Source organism: Castor canadensis, chromosome 11, assembly GCF_047511655.1.
Source record: "Castor canadensis chromosome 11, mCasCan1.hap1v2, whole genome shotgun sequence".
Classification (NCBI taxonomy): domain Eukaryota; kingdom Metazoa; phylum Chordata; class Mammalia; order Rodentia; family Castoridae; genus Castor; species Castor canadensis.
Window position 1 is genome coordinate 23657493 of NC_133396.1, and position 22419 is coordinate 23679911.

The following is a 22419-nucleotide window of genomic DNA, read 5'->3' on the forward strand; positions in this document are numbered from 1 at the left end:
TTCCGCTCCGAGCCTCCTCCCTCTCCCGGGCGCCGCCACCCACCACCAGCGGTGCCTGCCAACCTTCTCTCCCGTTCTCGCGTCCCGAAAGCCCAGCGCAGGCTCGCCTCGCCTGCTGCTCTTGCCCACCGGCGGGCCCCGGCAAGAGATTAGCTCGGTCGTCCTAATTCTCCCCTCCCCCTATATCACTCAGCTTCCCATTCTCTACACAACCCTTGGCTAGCCTCCTTCCACCTGGCAGAAAAAGCATCACGGGCCCGAACGGCCCGAGCAGGCTTCTTTTTCTCCCTGCTTGTCGTCTTCACAGCGAGGAATCGATGGGCTCGGGGCTATTTTTCCAAGTTTTTGAGACCTTGATTAAGCTAGGGACGGGGGGGGGGTGGTAGACGGTGTTGGTAGAGGGGACCACGGGTCTTCGGTGCTGTGTTTGGTTTGGGTATTGTTCTAATACTTCCTCTTCTTTCCCGTTTAGTCTGTACTTTTGTGGCTCTTTGTTTCTGGGATCCCTTAGATGTCTGCATGCTTTGAAATGGGGACGAAGGTCTGAGAAACTTCACAAAAATCCATTCCCGTCTGTTTGTCTCTTAGAAACTTTTCCTCCTCCGACGGAGGTTTATTATAGTCATGAGAAATGAACTTCTGAAAGTGTTCGATAGTCACCGAATGGGAAAGGGATTCCTTTGGGAAATGAAGTATTGTAGTTGATTAATTACAGTAGTATAATGTGCAGGAAGAGGATAAGAGAGAAAGAAACTTAACAAGAAGAGTAAATGTTACCTGGCCTTTTCTGGCAGAGAATCAGGCTGACCTCGGATCACTCAGGGCTCGGTGTACATCTCACTTCTTTTTCTTCATCTCTATTTGAAAGATGAAAGTGTAAGACAAAAGTTTCAAGAAAATCACTAGAGTTTTCATATGTAACTTAATCATGTGAAGAAAGTATTGTAGTAGATATTATTTGGTGTTATTTTAACAAGACATTGTGTTGCCCTAATGTAACAGGCCCAGTAGTTTTTTTTTGTTATTTGTTTTTAAGATACTGGGTATTGAACTCAGGGCCTCCTACTTTCTAGGCAGACGCTCTGCACTTTAGCCATGCCACTAGCCCTTACAGTGGTTCAGTAATTTCAGTAATTTATAGTGGTTTCAGATTGAGTACTATAAAAGTCCAAAATGTCATTAAAATTACTGAATAGACATATAGCAGTTAAGGGGAATCAAAAGGGAATCTCAGATTCTGAAGATTGAGTCAGGGATAGTTTTTCCTGTTGCAATTAGCTCTTTATCATTTTACTATTCACTTTAGGTTCTTTACTAATTGTTCGGAAGACTTATGTTACATGTGCTTTAAAACAGCATTGCTGTTTCCTATTGTTTTCTGTTTAATTTGTAGTGTATGTCTAGTGCTGACATACTAAACAAAATTTATTGCTTTATTAAGTGTATTTATCTCAATTGTGATGTAGCTGACAACTAAAGTAGCTTTTTTATTTTTTGGCAATACTGGGGTCTGAACTCAAGGCCTCACATTTGGCTAGGCAGGTGCTCTACCCCTTGAGCCAGTCCTCCAGCCCTAAAGCTTTCTAAATACCATATCAGAAGGTTTTAAAAAAAAAAAAACAGGTGTAATGGTACACACCTGTAATCCTAGCACTTAGGAGCCTGGGGAAGGAGGATCGTAAGTATGGGCCAAGTTGGGCTACAGAGCTGAATTTGAGGCCATCCTGGGCCTTATAGCAAGATACTGCCTGAAAAAAATAAGGGAGAAAAAAACTTTGTATAGCCCAGAGCCAGTGATTGGCGCCTATAATTCTAGCGACTCAGGAGGATTGAGGTTTGAAGCCAGCAGGGCAAATAGGTCGGGAGACACTATATCAAAAATACCCCAAACAAACTGGGGTTGATGGAGTGGCTCAAGTAATAGAGTGCCTGCCTAGCAAGGATGAGGCCCTGAGTTCAAACCCCAGTATCACCAGAAAAAAAATAAAATAGATACCTCATTGTATACTTTCATGACTAAAGTGTTAATAAACCAAAAGCTTTTTTTAGTATGATATGAAGAATCCATGCTAGAGTACAAATGGACATGTCTAGAAGTGATCAATGCTAATGGGTTTCATTTTCTTAGTGTTTAAAACAGTTTACCTCTTTATTGATTTAATATTTAAGTAGTAAAACAATAAGTGAGTTGTTTGACTTGTTATGAAATAATCATTGCTAATTTATTGAAAATATTTTAAAATTTACTTTCAGTTAAAGAGGTATATGTTTAAAACAGGCTTTTCTAAAATATTATTTTTCTCTTCAGAATTAGAGGATGCTTTTTAGAAAGCTGATAATTTTGTGATTGTAAGCAGATAGTTGATCTCTGGGAATTTTTGTGAGTGTAGGAAACCTTTATGACAAATAATTGCTAATTTCAAATTGTGGTTATGACTGATATATAAAGTGAAAAATTTTTTTCCTGGTAAAGATAACAGAAACTTAAGATCTTTGTGTAGTTAATTCATTCTAATCCTTTTATAGGAAATGTGTTCTTTAATATGCTTTTGGATGTTGTTATATGCTTTTAATCTCATACCCAAGGAGAGAGATGTAGAAAAAACTTCAACTTAAAAACAAGTGATAGAGCAGCTGCTTTGTTAGCATGAAGCCCTAAGTTCAAACCCCAGTCCTACCAAAAAAAAAAAAAAAGTTTACAGAAATGTTTTCAAATCCCTGTCCCACAAAAACGAAAACAAGAAAGAATACCTGTAAGTCAGGTATGTAGCATCCTATAGAAGTGCCAAAGTAGATGACTTGGATAAAGAATTAATGATATTTAATGATGTAAAACTTCATATTATTCCTTGTTCTATCACCTTGGCATTAAAATAATAATTATTATAGTTAATGTAGTCTGTGTTGAATTGTGTTAGTCACTTAATTAAAATTCATCAAACACTTATGCTATTATTTATAGTAAACTTTGCTTTTTTGCCAGTTTTGGTAATTTCCTTTCAAATTTAGTGATGGTTATTGGATGCTTCTTGCATGCCAGGCGCTGAGCTAGATATATTACTTCAGTTAATACATCTCTGATTCACAGTTTTATTTTACAGTTGAGGAAGGTGAAGGCCTGAGAGATAAAAGTGTTCAAGTTGCACATCTAGAAAGTGAGGGAGCCAAGTTTCCGGTCTGCATTTTTTTAATTCCTATTGTGTCATCCTGCTCTGCTTTGAGCATAACTCACCAAAAAGCCCATAAAATGTGTGGAATAGTGCTTTCCCAAAGCTCATCCAGTGCATATTTATTTCGTATTTGCCATCAAGAGAATGAATCTATCCTTCATTTTAAGCATGTTGACCACATTACTTTAGCACTCAGATTAATGACAGACACAATTAAATATCTAGGCTAGCCCTTGAATCCAAGTTTAGATTTTTTTCAGTTAAGCCTTTCCACTTTGTCATACTGTTTTTGTTTTTTTTTTTTCCCCGGTGCTGGGGTTTGAACTCGAACTACACCTTGAGCCACTCCACCAACACTTTTTTGTGAAGGGCTTTTTAGAGATAGGGTCTCCTGAGCTGGCTTCAAACCGAGATCCTCCTGCTCTCTGCATCCTGAGTAGCTAAGATTACAGGCATGAGCCACCAGCACCTGGCCACTTTGTCATACTCTTAATATTAAAGCTCCATTAGCGCTGTTAGAGGGTATAGTACTATTGGGGGGGGAAGTTCTACGTTATTTGGGGTTATGAAAAAGTAACATTAAAAAAGTGATAGTGGTAACATTAGCTGACATTCAGATTTCATTTTACAATTTAATTAGTGCCTGGACATGAAGGCTCATGTAAGTTGGGAAATGATATGCTCCAAGTTGGGCTTTTTTTTTGGGGGGGGGTTATGGGGTTTGAACTGAGGGCCTTCACCTTGAGCCTCTCCATCAGCACTTTTTTGTGTGTGTGTGAAGAGTTTTTTTGAGATACGATCTCGCAAGCTATTTGACCAGGCTGGTTTCTTACAACAATCTTCCTGATTTCTGCCTCCTGAGTAGCTAGGATTACAGGCTTGAGCCACCAGTGCCTGGCCAAATTGGGCATTTTGAACCATGTTTGTTGTACCTCATTGCCTTTCTCATAAATCTGTAGTATTACATACATCTGTAACACTAGGTTGTAGTATTTTTCTGCTTGCTTCATTTTGTCAGTTCATTTCGTCCAAAATAACAAAAATCATAAAATGTCACATGCCAAAAGAACATACATCAGAAGTTAAGAGATCTGGATATTAATCTTTGTTCTTTGTCACAAAATAACTAACTTCGGTAATTTTTCTTCTTTTTTTTTTTTTTTTTTGGGACTGGGGTTTGAACTCAGGACTTTGTATTTGCAAAGCTGGAGCTCTACCACTTGAGCAACTTATCTAAGTCATTTTGCTCTGGTTATTTTTGGAGATGAAGTCTTGTGAACTGTTTTGTCTGGACTGGATTCAAACTGTGATTCTCCTGATCTCAGCTTTTCAAGTAGCTGGGATTACAGGTTTGAGCTACAGTACCTGGTCTAACTTTGGTTATATCTTTTCACTTGTCTGGCTTGGTGATTTCCCACTCTGCAAAACAAGGGAATTACAATCAGTTACTCATATACCTTTTGCTCCAGGATAAAATAAAAATACAAGGCCGTATTTCCTTGGATGATGTGTCTTCTGCAACAGTCACTGAAATATTTTGTTAAAGTTTGCAGACTGAAGTTGGGCTGGTAGTACATGACTGTAGTCTCAGCTGCTTGGAATGCTGAGATGGGAGGATCACTTGACCGTATGAGTTGGAGACCAGCCTAGCCAACATGGTGAGATCTAATGTTCAAAACAAATAAACAAACAAAAAGTTTCAGGCAGTCTTACACTACTGTAAAGACTGTGATAAAAATTGGTTTTATTCCTTAAGGTCTTAGTCCCTAAATAACTTTCTCCATAATAACTGTATATTTAAAATCAGTACATGTGAAGAATACTATATTTTTCCAGTGGGTGACAGTCATTTGTTTCAGTTTTTGAAATGTGGGTCTTGCTGTGTTGTAGAGGTTGGTCTTAAACTCCCAGGCCCAATTGTTCCGCCTCCCTCAGCCTCCATAGTAGCTGGGACCACAGGCCCCATGAGCACACCAGACTTGTTCTACTCTTTGAAAAACTTTGCAGGATGACTTTTTTTTTTTTTTGCAGGGGGAAGTTTGCAGGATCAGGGAGAATGATGGAGGGGGTGAATCTAATTAAGATAGATATTGTAAACACATATGTAAATACCACAATGTATCCCCCTGTACAACTACTATATGCCAATAATAATAAAAGAAAAGCCTTGCAATGGGAAAGAGTACTAATAAAACTAAAGAATTTTGTCTTTAACACTCTAGAGATTGATTTAAAAGCAATTACCTAATTTACTGGGCAAAAACTTTACAAAATGTACTTTTTTTTTTTTTGGCGGTACCGGGGTTTGAACTCAGGGCTACACACTTGCTAGGCAGATACTCTACCACTTGAGCCACTCCACCAGCCCTTTTTTTGTGTGTGTGTTAGGTTTTTCTGAGATAGGGTCTCACAAACTATTTGCCCAGGCTGGCATCAAACTGAGATCCTCTTGATTTCTGCCTCCCAAGTAGATAGGATTGCAGATGTGAGCCACTGGTGCCATCTACAAAATGTACTATTGATATTTAAGTTCTACATTAGGTATAATCTGGTTTTATATTGAAGATTTTCACTCATTAAGTCAATATTTCTGTTAGAAGTAGTCACACTTTTTAAGTCTTAGATTCTGGTTAGGTCTACAATCCAGTTAGTAGAGAAGCATATATCAGGAAGATCACAATTTGAGGCCAACCCAGGCAAAAAGTTAGCAAGACCCTATTTCAACAAAAGCCAGGTGTGGTGACTCATGCCTCTGGTCCCAGCTACTTTGGAGGGAGGCATAGGCATAGGAGGATTACAGTCCAAAGCCCCAGAGAAAAAGTAGGAGATCTTACCTGGAAAATAACTGAAGCAAAAAAGGGCTGGGGGTGTGGCTCAAGGGATAGAGTACCTGCTTTGCAAGTATGAGACCCTAGAGTTCAAGTCCCAGGACCTCCAAAAAAATTAAAAAATAACAAAAAGGTTGTATTCTTATGTTAGGTTACTTGTCAATTTTAACTGGTAGTGTGGTGATGCTTTTTAATCTTAATTTTTAAAATTCTCTGATTTTAGTCCCCTAAATTGTCTCATTTCAGGTCTTGGAAAATCTCATTTAAAATTTCCTTGCAAACTAATAGGTACTTTTATTATAAACCAGGGATTACATTCCTGACCCTTAGAGTACTGTGACAGGTTGGAAAAACTAAATAGAAAATTTCAATAATGTTAACTAGTACCATAGTGTGGCTTGGGGAGAGTATTTTTAGATGTTCAAAATAATGGGCTGGTGGGGTGGCTCAAGTGGTAGGGCACCTGCCTAGCAAGCATGAGACCCTGAGTTCAAGCCCCAGTACCACCACCAAAGAAAAAGACAGCATTATCAAAATATTCCGTGACATGAAGAAAATCCAATGGAAGAAGGGAAAATAATGCCTTCAGATTAATCAGAGTTTGCTGATTATTTCACAATAATTTCCAAGTGAAAATTTGAGCTAAAGGTGTGGCTCAAGTGGTAGATAGAGTATTTGCCTACAAAGTGCAAAGCCGAGTTCAAACCCCACTACCACCAAAAAAACCAACCAACCAACCAAACAAACAAAAACAATCAACTGAAAACTGGAAAAGCATTCTCAGTTTGCAATACTGAAATGCCACAGGTATAGCTTATTCTGGGCTGTCTGTGTTTGCAGATGAGGGATTTTATGAGGTAGGAGGAAAAAAGAAAGTTAAGATTGCTAGATTAAGGAAGGGTTTTTTTGTTTGTGGGACTGGGATTTGAACTCAGGACTTAGTTCTTGCAAAGCAGCCACTGTACCTCTTGAGCCACACTTCTAGTGCTAGGGCAGGTTTTTAAATGTAGAGTACCTGTTCTTATTCATCTGTGATCCTTTGTTGACAGGCCCAACAAAAGTTATCACCAACTCACTGTATCCTGACTAGCTGTTAACAAAGAAAAACTAGTTTTACTTTGTTTTCTTTTGAAGCTGGTGGCAGAAAAAGGGAGAAAGGATTCACAGTTCCTAGCAAATGAACAATTCAAATGTTACCTATAAGCATTTCTAGGTATCTATGTTAGTATAGGAAGGAGTAGGCTAGTAAGTTTTATAATGTTAAGTAATTGACCAGGAGTGGTGGTATGCATTGTAATCCCAGCACTCAGGAGGCTGAGGCAGGACAAGGGTTAAGAGTTTGAGACTAGCCTGGGCTACAATTGTGAGATGCTGTGTCAAAAGTAAAAAAAGAGAGAAATGTTATTCTTTTATCTTTTTTTTGAACTAGTGTATCTATATCATTTACTATTATAATTTTTAAATTAATTGCAATAAGATTGAATGTGTTAGCCAGGCAATGCCTATAATCCTAGTTACTCAGGAGGAAGAGATCAGGAGGATCGAAGTTCAAAGAAACCCTATCTCAAAAATACTCAACACCAAAAAGGGCTGGCAGAGTGGCTCAGGTGGTAGAGTGCCTGCCTAACAAGTATGAGACCCTGAGTTCAAACAGCAGAACCACCTAAAAAAGCAAAAAGAAAAGTACTCTAGTCAGGTGTAGTTCACACTTGTAATCCCAGCATTCAGAGGCAGAGAATCCAGCCTGGGGTACATAGCAAGACCCTGTCTCAATTAAAAAGAAGAGAGAGAGAGAGAAAAGAACTGTGCTTGTCTGGTTCACAATCCACCTATAGATTAAAAAGTACAGTACTCTTGCTGGCAGAGTGGTTCAGGTGGTACAGTGCCTACCTAGCAAGTGTGAGGCCCTGAGTTCAAACCTTAGTACTGCCAAAAAAAAAAAAAAAAAGAAGCTCAGCCTCCCAAGTAGTTGGAATTTTTAGGTACACACCATCATACCAAGCTTAAAAAGCATTCTTATATATACATTTATATGTTTCTATGCAATGCATTGTTCATTTTCTAGTTGATCTTGGGTAAGTTACCCCTCTGGACTTACATCATCTTGAACCCTAAAATTCCTTCTATGGAAATTCTGTGACTCTGTAAAAAAGATAAGTTGGTTAATTTATTGCCAAGCTTCTTAAATTTCTTTGTGTACAACTCCTAGTAAAAGCCAATTAACCTTTATAATCTTATTCTATATACTGGTTGCATTCCTTCTTGTTTCTACCCAGAATTCAGATTTAAAAAACTGGAGACTGACAATGAGGAGGAAGGTCTGCAATATTATTTATTGGACCAAATAAACACCTTTGCCAAGGGGGCGAGAAATGTATGTAATAATTGTGTGATATCCTGGAGTTTGGTGGCTGTGATTCGAATTTGTTATTCTTTATTGAATTTGGTTTTCATAAATAGAACCTATTTCAGAGCATTAATTTTGAATTCTGAGTTGAGTTTGAATTTTGACTTTGTAGCTTACCATCTATGTGACCTTGACAAAAATTTAATTTCTGTCTCAAATTTTCAGTCTCTAAAACGGGTATAATACCTACTGTACTGGATTGTGAGGATTAAATTCTATAATGTTGGTATAGTATTTAACAAGTTGTTTACTGTTCAGTAAGGGCCCAATAAATGATGTCTGTTGTTATATTACTTTATAGAGTACAAATGTTCTTAATAATGTTTATTTGGCAATTTGGACTTAGGACCTTGCACTTTTTAGGCAAGTGTTCTTGAGCCACACCACCAGCTTTGCAATTCAATATTTTATGGGACTGGGGCTTGAATTCAGGGCTTACTTGCAAAGCAGGTGCTCTACTGCTTGAGCCATACCTCCAGTCCCTTTTGATGTGGTTGTTTTTGGAGGTGGGGAGTCTCTTAAACTGTTTCCCAGGCTGACCTCAAGCCTTGATCCTCCTGATTTCAGCCTCCCAAAGTAGCTGGGATTACAGACATGAGCCACCGGCAGCTAGGCTATCAGTATTTTTAAATGCTTTAAAAGAACTTGCTATTTACAGGGGAGATTCTGTTGCAAAGGGGAGAATGCAACTGATCTTCTTTTTATTCAGTTGATTCAGTTTTATATTTAGGTTTATTAAACAGAAACACCTATGAATTTTAATCAAGCTAATTGAACAGTAATAATTTAGCAGCATTTCAGTCTGGAGTGTATATTGAAGCCATTCTAGTATTCATTATTAGGCAAATGAGGGTAAATATCTTTTTAGATGAGAATCTGGAACCAAATTGTAAGTTGACATTTTAAAACACTGGATCAGTCAGCTTTTATTCCCAACTGGTCATTCTTCCTTCTCTGATTTGTAGAAAATAAAGCTAAGATATAAATTGAATGGAAGCAAGAAGAAATGGGTTTATTTTGGAAAAGAGCACTATGTTTCAGTTAATTCTCTAACACTTAGCTTTTTGAAAATCGTATACATATTCTTTGTATAAAGAAGCTCGTGAAAAAAATCACGTCCACAACTTATTTCTGTAACATTTTTGAAGAAAAGAAAACTGATATTTTGAATTCATCTTGGATAAATTAGAACATTTATTTAATGCCATAACTTTCTAGCTCATTTGAATTGTAACTGCAGGAAGATAAGAGTTCCATTAGTATTCTGTATTAGTCACAGCTGACTCGAATTATATGAAACAAAAGAGCTGCTCAAATCGAGAGCTAATTTTTTAAAGCACAGCAGCAAAAGTGCTGCTCTACTAAGGTCAGTACATTGAATATTTTATGTATTTATTTATTTATTGAATATTTTATGTATTTATTTTCAGGGGGCGGAGTTCCAGCACAAGCCAGAAAATCTGCTAGATAAATTATAAAAGAGTTGTAACTTTTTGTTGTTTGGCAGTACTGGAGTTTGAACTCAGGGCTGTGAGCTGCTAGACAGGTGCTCCACTACTTAAGTCATGCCCCCTAGCCCTATTTTGTTTATTTACTTTAGAAAGTTTTTTCCAGTGCTGGAGAGCTCATCCGGGGCTTCATCATAACATGCAAGCACTCTACCACTGGAGTTGCATCTACCAGTTCGGAATAATTGTATTTATATTTTATTTATTTTTAGACAGAGTCTCACTATATATCCCTGGCTGGCCTTGAACTCTCCATCTTCCTCTTTCAGTCTCCCAATCCTCCTGTCTCAGCCTCTCAAGTGCTGGGATTACAGGCATGTACCACTACACTGACTTTAGATTATTTTTTTCTCACAAGGTAGATTATAAGCCCTAAATGATATAAATTTCATCAGCGTTTATCATTCTCTGGTTCAGATAGAAAAACATGGTCTAAATGTAGGAATCAAGATTTCATGAGACCTAATCTTGGTATTGCTGTGAACTCACATTTAGCCCTGCAGAAAGCACTTAACCTTTGTCTTTATAACTTTAAAATAAGATTCCAGTATCTGTTTCCCTATCGTAATAAGAACTGAATTAATATTAGTTAAAAATTAAACTCCAAAATCTTTTTTTTGTTTTTTTTTTTTGTTTTTTTTGGCTTTGAACTTAGGACCTCATGCTTGTTATTCAGGTGTGCTCTACTGCTTAAACCACTCCACCAGCCCCTTCAACTGCCAGATCTTGATTTTTTTTTTTTGGTGGAACTGGGATTTGAACTCAGGACTTCACACTCAAAAAGCAGGTGCTCTATTTGAGCCACACCGCCAGTCTGTTTTACTCTAGTTATTTTGGAGATGAGCATCTTGTGAACTGTTTGCCCAGGCTGGCCTTGAATCTTGATCCTCCCGATCTCAGCCTCAAGTAGCTAGGATTATAGGTGTGAGCCTTATGTACCCGGCTAAGACTGTAATTTCATCATGTAAAGAAAATGAGGGCCATGCCTAGCTAGTGGTTGAGATGGAGTCTTGTGAACTTTTTGCCCAGGCCTGGCCTGGAACTACTATGATCCTCCTGATCTCAGCCTTCCAAGTAGCTAGGACTACAGGCGTACAAGAATGAGCTACTGGCACCCTGCTCAAAAATCTTTCAACAGATAAAAATAAGTCTTGAAAATAAAATGTAATATAAGTAAATGTAATGCAAGTAAAGTGAAAGCAATTTCCTACAATTATAGTAAAAAGATAAAGTAATGGAAATAGGATCTAAAAATGTAAAGCCAAGTGTGGTGGTGCACTTCTTTAATCCCAGCACTCTGTGAGCCTGAGGCAGGAGGATCACAAATTCAAGGCTAGCCTGGGCCATATTGTGAGAGCCTGTCTTGAAAAATAAAACCAAAAACTCTGAAAGATAGATCAAGAGGTTCAATGTATGACTAATAAAAGTTCCAGAATGAGAGAACAAAGAAAATAGAGATGATCCAAAAATATTTCCAAGGCATTTTCCAGACAGAATTACATAGACTTTTAAATTGATAGATTTTCAAGTTGAAAGAACTGATTAAACAAAGACTATGGCCAAGAGGCTGAATTGGAAATTTCAACTTAACTGGGGATAAAGGTAACATACTAAAAGTATCCAAAAGAGTAACTAGTGGTGTCATTCAAAGGACCCAAAATCAAAATGGCATTACATATCACAACAGTAACATTAGAAGTTAGAAATGCATCAAAGCAGTATTTTCAGATGTCTTTGGTGGAAAGGATTTCAATTCTCATTTTATTTCCAGCCAGATTATCAGTCAAATATGTCTAGAATAAAGATTTTTAAATAAGCAAGAGACTCAAAGAAATTCACTTCTCATGAGCTCGCTTTTCATAAATCCTTAAAACACAAGGGTTGGTGATAATGGGGGTCCAGAAAGCAGAATTCAGTAAAAGAGCCATCAGAGAGTTGAAGGTGACAGCTTTTTAGCCAATATAAAGAGTCCCCTGGAGTGTTGCAGAAGGATTCTGGGAAGGTTCAGCTCCAGGGAAAAATATTGTCTGTTATATTTAAGCATATGGAAAATATTGATAGATGTTGGAGCATTTGAAGAAAGTGTTAGGATAGATAGAAAAAAAATGAGATAGTCATTTAGTTTGAGTGAAGGAGTCCATAGTCCTGTTCCATTTTGCTCATCTCTTTTTTTTCTTTTTTGCAGTATCAGGGTTTGAACTCAGGGCCTACATCTTGAGCCACTCTGCCAGCCATATTATTTTTGTGGTGTTTTTTTTTTTTTTTCAAGATAGGGTCTTGTGAACTATTTGATTAGGCTGGCTTTGAACCTCAATCCTCCTGATCACTGCTTCCTGAGTAGCCAGGATTACAGGCGTGAGCCACCAGCTCATCTCTGAGTAGTATTTATTAACTTTTTTTGGGAGAGAGGTATGGGAGCAGTACTGAGATTTGAACTCAGGGCCTTGAACTTGTTAGGCAGATGCTCTACTATTTGATCCATGCTCCTAGCCCTCACACTGACTCTTAAACAAAAAAATGCGATAAAAAACAAAAATTTTGATAAAATTAAATTGAGTGTAGAGGTAGAGGTTGAAGTTAAATACTTACCTTCCATGATAGGATGTAAATGTATCTAAAATTGATAAGTTAAGCATATTTAGGAAATATACAAAAATACCAGATACTCCCAAGAATCCATAGAGTGTAGTAATTTAGAGAACCCTGCTGTTTTTTTAAAATCTTGTGTCTTACTGACTTTCTCTATAAAAATTTGGCTGAGTTCCATGGTATATTCTAGAGTCTGCCTTGCTCATGAATACCAGCCAAACACCTAGTTATATCATCCATTTTTTATGTTTTGTCATAATAGTATCATTGTCTTGTTCATATGGCCTAAGAGATCTAGTAAATTTCCTTGGACTATTAATTTGATGTCACTTTCCTTTTAAGTTTCCTTCCTTCCTTCTTCTTTAAAGAATCTTTGTTCTTGGGATGGCAGAGTGGCTGAAGCAGTAAGAGTGCCTGCCTAGCAAACATAAGGCCCTGAGTTCAAATCCCAGTGCTACAAAAAAAAAAACCCTTTGTTCTTATTTAACATTGTTTCTTTGGTTCTTTTATGAATTTAAGTTGTTAATTTCTGGCATGAATTTAGGAAATCTAGGATAGTATATACTTGATTCTTATTTAAGATGGAATGCTTTTTCTGCAAATAATAACATCAATATATGAAAATAATTTTGCTTTGAAAATATTTCCATAGCAGTAAGATGACTTAGAATATGTGTTTGTGAGTGAAATGTAAAATTACTGTGTGACATATGTCTTGGAAAATTCCACAGATTCTGCCAGTTTTCAATTTCTGGCACATGTACTAAAACTTGCACACTAAGAAATCAAACTACTTTCCCTTGATTTACCAGCCCTTGTGGCATTTGGAATCTGGGAGTGAATTCAGTGTTTGCTAATCCTGAGTCAAATCCTATTGTCTTGCACTATCTATTTCTTAGTTGTTTTGTTTGTATGTAGGTGGGGTAGAACTAGGAAAAGTGGAGGAGAGATGGACATGAAACTATATTTCCGCTTTGAATTTTCAGTTCTTTCACTTCATAACTTCAAAAGTTTTCAGTAGGACATGAAGATTTCCAAGATTGAGCAGTACCAGTTCAACATGAAACCCAGTCATATCCAGTTCTTGAAAGTTCATGAAGGCCTTAGGGCCCAAGAATGTTGCTGAGGATAGTTAAAGCCAAATAAGTAGAAGAAATACTCAACAGAAAATAGAATAAAAGTGTATAGATACTTTAGTCTGTGATCAAAGAATTGGTAGTGTACATAGATTTTTGGTTAAGTGAACAAAATATAGGTCAGTATAAAAGAAAACTTGGAATACTGACTTAGCTATTAGAAGGTGTCCAAGGCAGAAAGTTTGGCCTGTTATGTAATGGATCTGGTTTGTTTGTTTGTTTTTTAGGTCCAGGAGAAAGGGGGTGGGTTGGAGACAGGGTCTTGCTATAGAGCCCAGGCTGGCTTTGAATTTGTGATCCTCCTGCCTCAGCCTTCCACAGTGCTGGGAATACAGACTTGTGCCACCATGCCTGATTTAATAGGTTTTCTAAATGTATTTCTTCTGTGGTGTTTTCATCTAGAGATGCCTTTGTTAGAGAAAATTTACTCACGATACGGTAATGCACTGGCAATAGTTTGCTTCTAAAAAGCAGTTACATTTCTACTACAGACAAGATGTTGGGTGAAAAATTATAAGCTTATTTTCTTTTAGATTTATTTAGCTATCCAAAAAATTTTTTTTCCTTTTGGATTCTGGCAAGAAAATCAGCCAATTGGAAAAACATCTGGTGTTGGTTGAGTGAAGGAATGGCATAATCAGTAAAAACTACTTATAGAAAAGAATATTTCTAAAAAAAACCTATATAGCTTCAACTGTAGATTTCTTTATGAGAATTCTTTCTTAATCTTTGCCTAAAATTTTCCTGCCATCAAAAGATTTGACCCTTGTCAGGCTACCTTTGTATGTTGCAAATTTTGTTCAAATCTGTGAAATTAAGCCCAGCACCGGTGGCTCACACCTGTAGTCCTAGCTACCCAGGAGGCAGAGATGAGGAGGATCGAAGTTCAAAGCCAGCCCAGGGCCCAGGCAAGGTGAAGGCCCTGAGTTCAACCTCCAGTACTGCCAAGAAAAAAAAAAAAAAAAACTGTGAAATTAAGATGATGAGTCATAAGATTTTTCAACACAGAACTATTTTTGTAGCATTTGCTCTCCAATAATCCTTTCATTTTAAATTAAGCCCAGTAATTTAGTAGTTTAAAACAATTATTCAGCCTGGCAGTTCTGCTTCTCTTTCCAAACGGTCACTCATGAGGCTGCAGTCATCTGGTGACTTGACTGTTGCTCAAGAGTCTTAAGAGAGCCTTTTTTACAGTCTGAGACCTTGGTGTGGCCATCAACTGATTCTTTTTCTCCACATGATCTTTCATCATTCGAAGTTTAACCTAGGCTTCCATACATGGCAGTAGGAATAATCAGGAAAGTAAAGTTTCAGTATTTAAGGCCATGCCTTGGAAATCACTAGTCTCACTTCTCCCACATTCTTTTAGTCTGGTCAAGTCATAATGTCAATCTAGATTCAAGGGGTGGGAAAATAGACCCTCACCCTTTTAAAGGGAGGACCAGCAAAATCACATGCAAAGGAGCATTATGTAATATGATTTATTGTAGGCTATTTTATTTTTTGTAGGTAAATACATAGTTTAATTTGTAAATACTTACAAAGAGTGAAAAAGGACATTTAGTACTGATCTGGTTATCTATAAATAGAGTAAGTTTTTCATTAAGAAAAGTTTGCTAGAGCCGTTTTTTAAATAATGGAATTAGAAGCCAGGTATGGTATTGAATGCCAGCCTTCCTAGGTACTTGAGAAACATAGGTAGGAGGATCATGGTCTGAGGCCAGCCTGGGCAAAAATCAAGATACCCAATGTACCCCAGTACAATTAAAAAAAAAGAAAAAAAAAGATACACTTTCTGAAAAATAACTAATGCAAAAAGAGCTGAGGAGTGCTGGCGGAGTGGCTCAAGTAGTAGAACGCCTGTCTCCTAAGTATGAGGACCTGAGTTTGACTCCCAATACAGCAAAAAAAAAAAAAAAAAAAAAAAAAAAAAGTTGAGTGCATGGCTTAAGTGGTAGAGCACAAGACCCCAAGTTCAAGCTCTGGTATCACACCCTCCCCACACAAAACCTAAAAAAAAAAAACTAGATTTTTAATTTCTTTTTTACTGGCATTAATGATTTTTACTTTGCTAAAGCATAATTTCCAAAGTTATGATCTGATAGATAAGTTTTGTAGGAAAATAAACCTCCTTTCCTCTATTCCCACACCACAACATTCAACACAGAAGATTTCTGTGACCTCAGAGGTGTGGGGATTTCTGCCCACCAGCAAGTAATCAATTCTGCAGTGATACCAATGAGTATTCTCCAATTCAGTTGAATACTGATACTGTCTTCCTGAAGAGAATGTCAGATTCCATAGGTTGAGGGCTCAGCCCCAAGATTGTTCTCACACTCTTCAGATGCCAAATGCAAGCCACAGGTTGCTTTACCTGTTTTTCTGAGTGACTGTATAAACCCCACAACCCTCTCTTCCAGTTCAGTTAATTTACGTGAGCAGCTCACAAAACTCAGGGAAACACTTAGTTACATTTACCAATTAATTAGAATATTACAAAGGATACAGATGAAGGGATGCACTAGGTATAGAAGAAGGAGCAGGGAGCGTCCATGCCCTTACTGGCTATGCAACCCTTCAGAAACCTCTCTTATGTTCAGCTGTCTAGAAGCTGTCCAAGCCCTGTCCTTTTTTTTTTATGAAGGCTTCGTTATATCTATGTATGAGAAAGTATTTTGCCAGTGGTGATCAACATAACTTTTATTCCTTCTTACCTCCCCAGAGCTTGGGGTGTGGGGTTGAAAGTTCCAACCCTCTAATTCACCCTTAGGGGCTGGTGGGGTGGCTCAAGTGGGAGAGCCCCTGCCTAGGAAGCATGAAGCTCAGAGTTCAAACCCCAGTACCACCAAAAAGAAAAAAAAAAATACTGGAAGTTTGGCAAGGTGGTACATGCTTATAATCCCAGCTAGTAAAGTGACAGAGGGAGTAGAATCACAAGTTCAATGTGATCTTCCTGCCTCAGCCTTCTGAGTGTTAGAATGTTAAATACATTCATTTATTTATTTTCTTTTGTGGTGTTAGGGATGGAACCCACGGCCTTATGCATGCAAGCAAGTGCTCTATCACTGAGCCACATCCTCAGTTCTTTAAAATAGTAAATTTTATGATATATATATATACTTTGCCACAATAAAAAATGATTTTAAAAGCTTAGTAGAGGGGCTGGCAGAGTGGCTCAAGTGGTAGAGTGCCTGCCTAGCAAGTGCAAGACCCTGAGTTCAATCCCTATACCACCAAAAAAATAAATACATACATTCTCAAATTTTAAATTTTTCAATATTTAAAGTTTTTCTATGGTGGACTGTACTGAGTCAGTCTGGTTAGGCTTGAAATAATGTTTCCCAGAAATCTCCTCTGTATAATTTGAAATGAGTTGGACAAAAAAGGAACAAGATGTGGAAGGCAGTGATGAACTGGTCATGATGTTTTCATACTCAGAGATACAGAGAATGCCTGTAAGAAGTTTTGTCCTTTGCTCTATGTCTAGCTTTCTTTCTGTGTATTGGCCCTACTGAACAACAGTAGTCCCAAACCACTGCTGATTGAGGATCAAAGACAGCAGCTACACTACAACTAAACAGCCTTCCATAGACCTCTCCTCAAACACTCCCTCTCCCCCGACCCACAAATTCAGAGGCTACTGTGGTTTGGGGATGGTTTAAGTGTGTCTCCAAAGGTACATATGGTTGTAGCTTGGTCCCCAATCTGATGGTATCAAGGTGGTAGGAGCTTTCATGAAGAGTGGAGGAAGGTGATTCAGTTATGATTGCCCATGTAAAGAGATTAATTCTGGTCTCTTGGAATGGGTCTGGTCTTGCAGGAGAGGAGTTGGTAGTTAAAGAAGACTGAGCTTAGCCAGGTGCCAGTGCCTCATACCCGTAATCCTCGCTACTCGGGAGGAAGAGATCAGGAAGATCAAGGTTCAAGGCCAGCCAGGACAAATAGTTCATGAGACCTATCTAAAAAATACTCAGTGACAACAAAAACAACAAAAGGGCTGGTGGAGTGGCTCAAGCAGTAGAGCACCTTCTTTGCAAGCATGAAACCTTGCGTTCAAACCCCAGTCTCCCCCCCACCACACACACACAAAGGCTGAGGCAGGAGAATCAAGAGGCTATCCTGAGCTACACAGTGAAACCCTTTCTCAAAAAAAAAAAAAAAAATTGAGCTCAGCATAAAGTAAAAACTGGACAGATTTATCAACTGCTTGCACTTCGGATGCATTTGCAACCCACTCATAGTGGCAAAAAAATGAAACCTTTACCGGCTCTAGATGTTTGAGCACAAACACTGAGCAATGTTAACTCAAGGGGCAGCCCCTAAGAAACCAGGACGAGAAGTAAACACAAGAACAACAATTAAAAAAAATTGACCTGAAATATCACCAGCTACACACTGGCATGGAGACAGGAGTGTCAATAAGCATACAAATCAACAACCAAAAATGTTAACAGCAATCCTGGGTGGGAGGCAAATCAGAATACATACAGTTTTATTATTTAAAATGGAAAGTTTTCAACACCAAAATTATGAAACATGAAAAGAAGCAAATGCGATTCATAATTAAGAAAAAAAACAATTGGTCTAGGAGTATAGCTTAGTGGTAAAGCACTTACCTCACATGTGTGAGGTCCTGGACTTTGACCCCAACACCACAAAGGGAAAAAGAAAAAAATAGTAGACACCATCTCTAAGAGGGGCTCTGATTATGGACTTAACAAAGATTTCAAAGCAGCTATTTTAAACATATTTTTAAGACTAAAGGAAAATAGGTTTAAATAATTAAAGGAAAGTATGATGACAGTGACCTATCATAGACAATATTAATAAAGAGACATTATGGAATAAGCCATATGTGGTGGCTCACATCTCTCATCTCAGCTACTTGTGAGGCAGAAATTGAGAAAATTGTGTTTTGAGACCAGCCCAGGCAAAAAGTTAACAAGATCCCATCTCATCAAAAGCTGGGCACACCTGTCATCCTAGCTACATGAGAGACCTTAGGGAGGCCTTAGGTAGAAGAATCATATCTGAGACCCCATCTGAAAAATAACCTAAAGGCAAAAAGGTCTTGGTGATATGTCTCAAGTGGTAAAATGCTTGCTTAGCAAGCATGAGGCCCTGAGTTCAAACTCCAATACCACCAAAAAAAAAGGCTAGGGATGTAACCTAATGGTAGAACGTGTGCTTAGCAAGTATGAAGAAGTCCTAGATTTAATCTCCAGTTCTCCTCCCACCCCAAAAGAAAGAAAAAAAAATTGACATTCTGAAAACAAAAACTTACTGAAAGTACAGCTCAGTAGTGTATTGAAGATTGCAGGGCGAGAATCTGTTAACTTGAGGATAGATTTTTTTTTTTGAAAGAAAATGAATAAATCCTCGTATCCGTGGGTAATCACCACTTGTACCATCATACATGTAATGAGGTATCAGAAGGAGAGGGAAGAGGAAAAGAATTATTTGAGGAAACAATAGCTGAAATTTGGCAAATGTGATGAAAAACAATGATCTATACTTCTGGATATTTTAATGACCTTCAAAAATAGGATAAATACAAAGTGGGGTGTGATAGTACACAGATCTGTAATCCCAGCTACTCTGGAGGCTGAGGCAGGAAGATTAAGCATTTGAGGCCAGGCTGGGCTACATAGTGAGAACTCGTCTCAAAAAAAAAAAAAAAAAAAAAAATTCTAGCCAGGCTGCTGGAGTGGCTCAATGGATTGCTAGAGTGCCTGCCTAGCAACCACAAACCCTGAGTTCAAACTCCAGTATCACCAAAAAAGAAAAAAAAAAAAAAGTTTTAGCCAGGTGTGGTGCCATATGCATGTAGGCCCAGCTACTTGGGAGGCTGAGGTGGAAGGATCACTTGAGCTCGTGAGTTTGAGACCAGCTGGGGTAACATAGACCTTGTCTCAAAAAAAAAAAAAAAGAAAAAAAAGCTGTATCCATATATTAACTGACACCCTGAAGGTGAATAGACAACCTAAAAAAAAAAAAAGTATTAAAAAATTTATTTAATAAGGGTCTACTATCCAGAATATATAAAGAGCTCTTACAAGCCAGTAAAACTCAATTTTAAGAGTAAATGAAAAGGATTTAAATAGGGGTAGGGATGTAGCTCAGTGGTAGAGCACTTGCCTAGAATGCATGAGGCCCTGGGTTCCATCCCCAAAATAAAGAGAATCTTAAGATATTTTTCCAGAGAAGATACACAGATGATCAACTAGCATATGAAAAGATGTTCAGCACTACTAGTCATTAGGAAAATGCAAATCAAAACCACAGTAAGATACCATATCACAACCACTAGGATGGCTATAATTTAACAAAGGGGTAAAAAAGCCAGAAATAGCAAGTGTTGGCAAGGATATGGAGAAATATGAACTCCAGTGTGTTGCTGATGGGAATATAGAATGGTATAGCCACCATGGAAAAGTTTGGCAATTTCTTAAAAATTACAGAGTATGAACTGGGAGTATGACTCATGTTAGAGTGCCTAGGAAGCACAGAGACCTGAGTTCAATGCCCTACACTGCCCCCCACCCCCCAAAAAGTTACAGAAGTACCACATGACCATAAGTCAACTCCTAGATCTATTCTGAAAGAATTAGCAGGTATTTACATAGATAGATGTATAGGAATGTTTATAGCAGCAATATTCAAAATAGCTCAGAGGACTGTGAACAACCTAGGTATACATTGACATATGATTAGATAAACAAAATATAATATTCATACAGTGAAATACTATTCAACCATAAAATGATTGAAGTACTGAAACCAGTACAATGTAAATAAACCTCAGAAACATTATTTAAAAAGAGATCATCCAGGCTAAATGGTTATAAAATGACTCCATTTATATGAAATTCAGAGTAAGGAAATTCATATACAGAAAGCAGATTAGTGGTTATCCTGGAACATGAAGGAAAGGGTTCAGGAGTGGTTACTTAGTGTGTACAGGGTGTTCTGAGGAAATAAGAAAGTTTTGAAACTAGAGAGAGGTAGTAGTTGCACAACAACATGAATGTACTAAATGTCTCTGAATTATGTACTTCACATTTTATTTTACATCTTTCCTTGAGACTTAAGGTAAGGCATCCCTGTTCTCCCTTGAACATCAAACTTCCTGGACCTTTGGACTTAGACTGAATGACACCAGCTTTCTGTGAGTCAATTCCCAGAATAATTTCTTGAAATATAGATTAGATAAATAAATGTAGACATATCTATACATAAGCACATACATAATCTCCTATTGGTTCTGTTTCTCTGGAGAACCCTAATTACACTGTTACTAAAAAATTGAGGCTGAGTGCTGGTGGCTCACACCTGTAATCCTGGCTACTTGGGAAGCTGAGATCAGGAGGGTCATGGTTTTGAGGTCAACCTGGGCAAATAGTTCGAGAGACCCTGTCTCTAAAATAACCAGACCAAAATGGGTTGGAAGCGTGGCTCAAGAAGTTGAGTACCTGCTTTGCAAGCTCGAAACAAGAACGAAGCCCTGGATTCAAATGCCAGACCCACAAAAAAAAAATTTGAGGCAAGCTGGAGGTACAACTTGGCGGTAGAGCATTTGCCTAGCATGTGTGAGGTACCTGGGTTCTGTCCCAGCACCAAAAGGAAAAAAAAAAATTTGAGGCAAAACAAAAAATATTTCCAATAAGCACTGAGACTATTTGTTGTTAGCAGATCTGCCTTACATGAACTATTAAACGTTTTTCAAACTGTGAAAGGGTATGGTACCAGATAGTAACTTGAAGAAAAAAATACTGTAAATGTTTTTTAACTATAAAAGCCTATAAATAAATTGTTCTTTTATTATTTTAACTGAATTAAATGATACTTGCATAAGATAATTAAAAATTGTAATATTGGGTTATGAGATAAATATGTAATATACAATAATAAAAAGGGAAGGGAAATAGAGTTCTATTGGAGCTTGGTTTTTGTATTTTACAGGAAATAAATTACTAGTAATCTAAAGTAGATTGTGGCTAGTTAAGATATATATTGTGATTGCTAGAGCAACCACTAAGAAAATAACTTGAAAAATGCGGTATCTATACACAATGGAATTTTATGCAGCCATGAAGAAGAACGAAATGTTATCATTCGCTGGTAAATGGATGGAATTGGAGAACATTCTGAGTAAGGTTAGCCTGGCCCAAAAGACCAAAAATTGTATGTTCTCCCTCATATGTGGACATTAGATCAAGGGTAAACACAACAAGGGGATTGGACTATGAGCACATGATAAAAGTGAGAGCACACAAGGGAGGGGTGAGGATAGGTAAGACACCTAAAAAATTAGCTAGCATTTGTTGCCCTCAACGCAGAGAAACTAAAGCAGATACCTTAAAAGCAACTGAGGCCAATAGGAAAAGGGGAACAGGTACTAGAGAAAAGGTTAGTTCAGAAGAATTAACCTAGAAGGTAACACCCACGCACAGGAAATCAATGTGAGTCAATGCCCTGTATAGCTATCCTTATCTCAACCAGCAAAAACCCTTGTTCCTTCCTATTATTGCTTATACTCTCTCTACAACAAAATTAGAAATAAGGGCAAAATAGTTTCTGCTGGGTATTGGGGGGGGAGAGGGAGGGGGTGGACTGGGTGGTAAGGGAGGGGATGGGGGCAGGGGGGAGAAATGACCCAAGCCTTGTATGCACATATGAATAATAAAAGAAAAAGGAAAAAAAAAATAAAAAGAAACGGACAGAAAAAAAAAAAAGAAAATAACTTGAAGGAAATACATTAAAAAAAAATGAAGGAGTTAT

The 22419-nt window shown here is 37.8% G+C and overlaps 1 protein-coding gene and 1 non-coding gene across 3 annotated transcripts in view; one reads left to right on the plus strand and one right to left on the minus strand.

The window, feature by feature from the left end:
- Window positions 1-22419, plus strand: part of Fbxl20 (F-box and leucine rich repeat protein 20) — an 89802-nt gene that overhangs the window by 1277 nt on the left and 66106 nt on the right. The window lies entirely within an intron of this gene.
- On the minus strand, window positions 9841-9899 carry LOC141414390 (U7 small nuclear RNA). The gene has a single exon (XR_012439429.1). It is a non-coding gene; the product is annotated as a U7 small nuclear RNA (small nuclear RNA).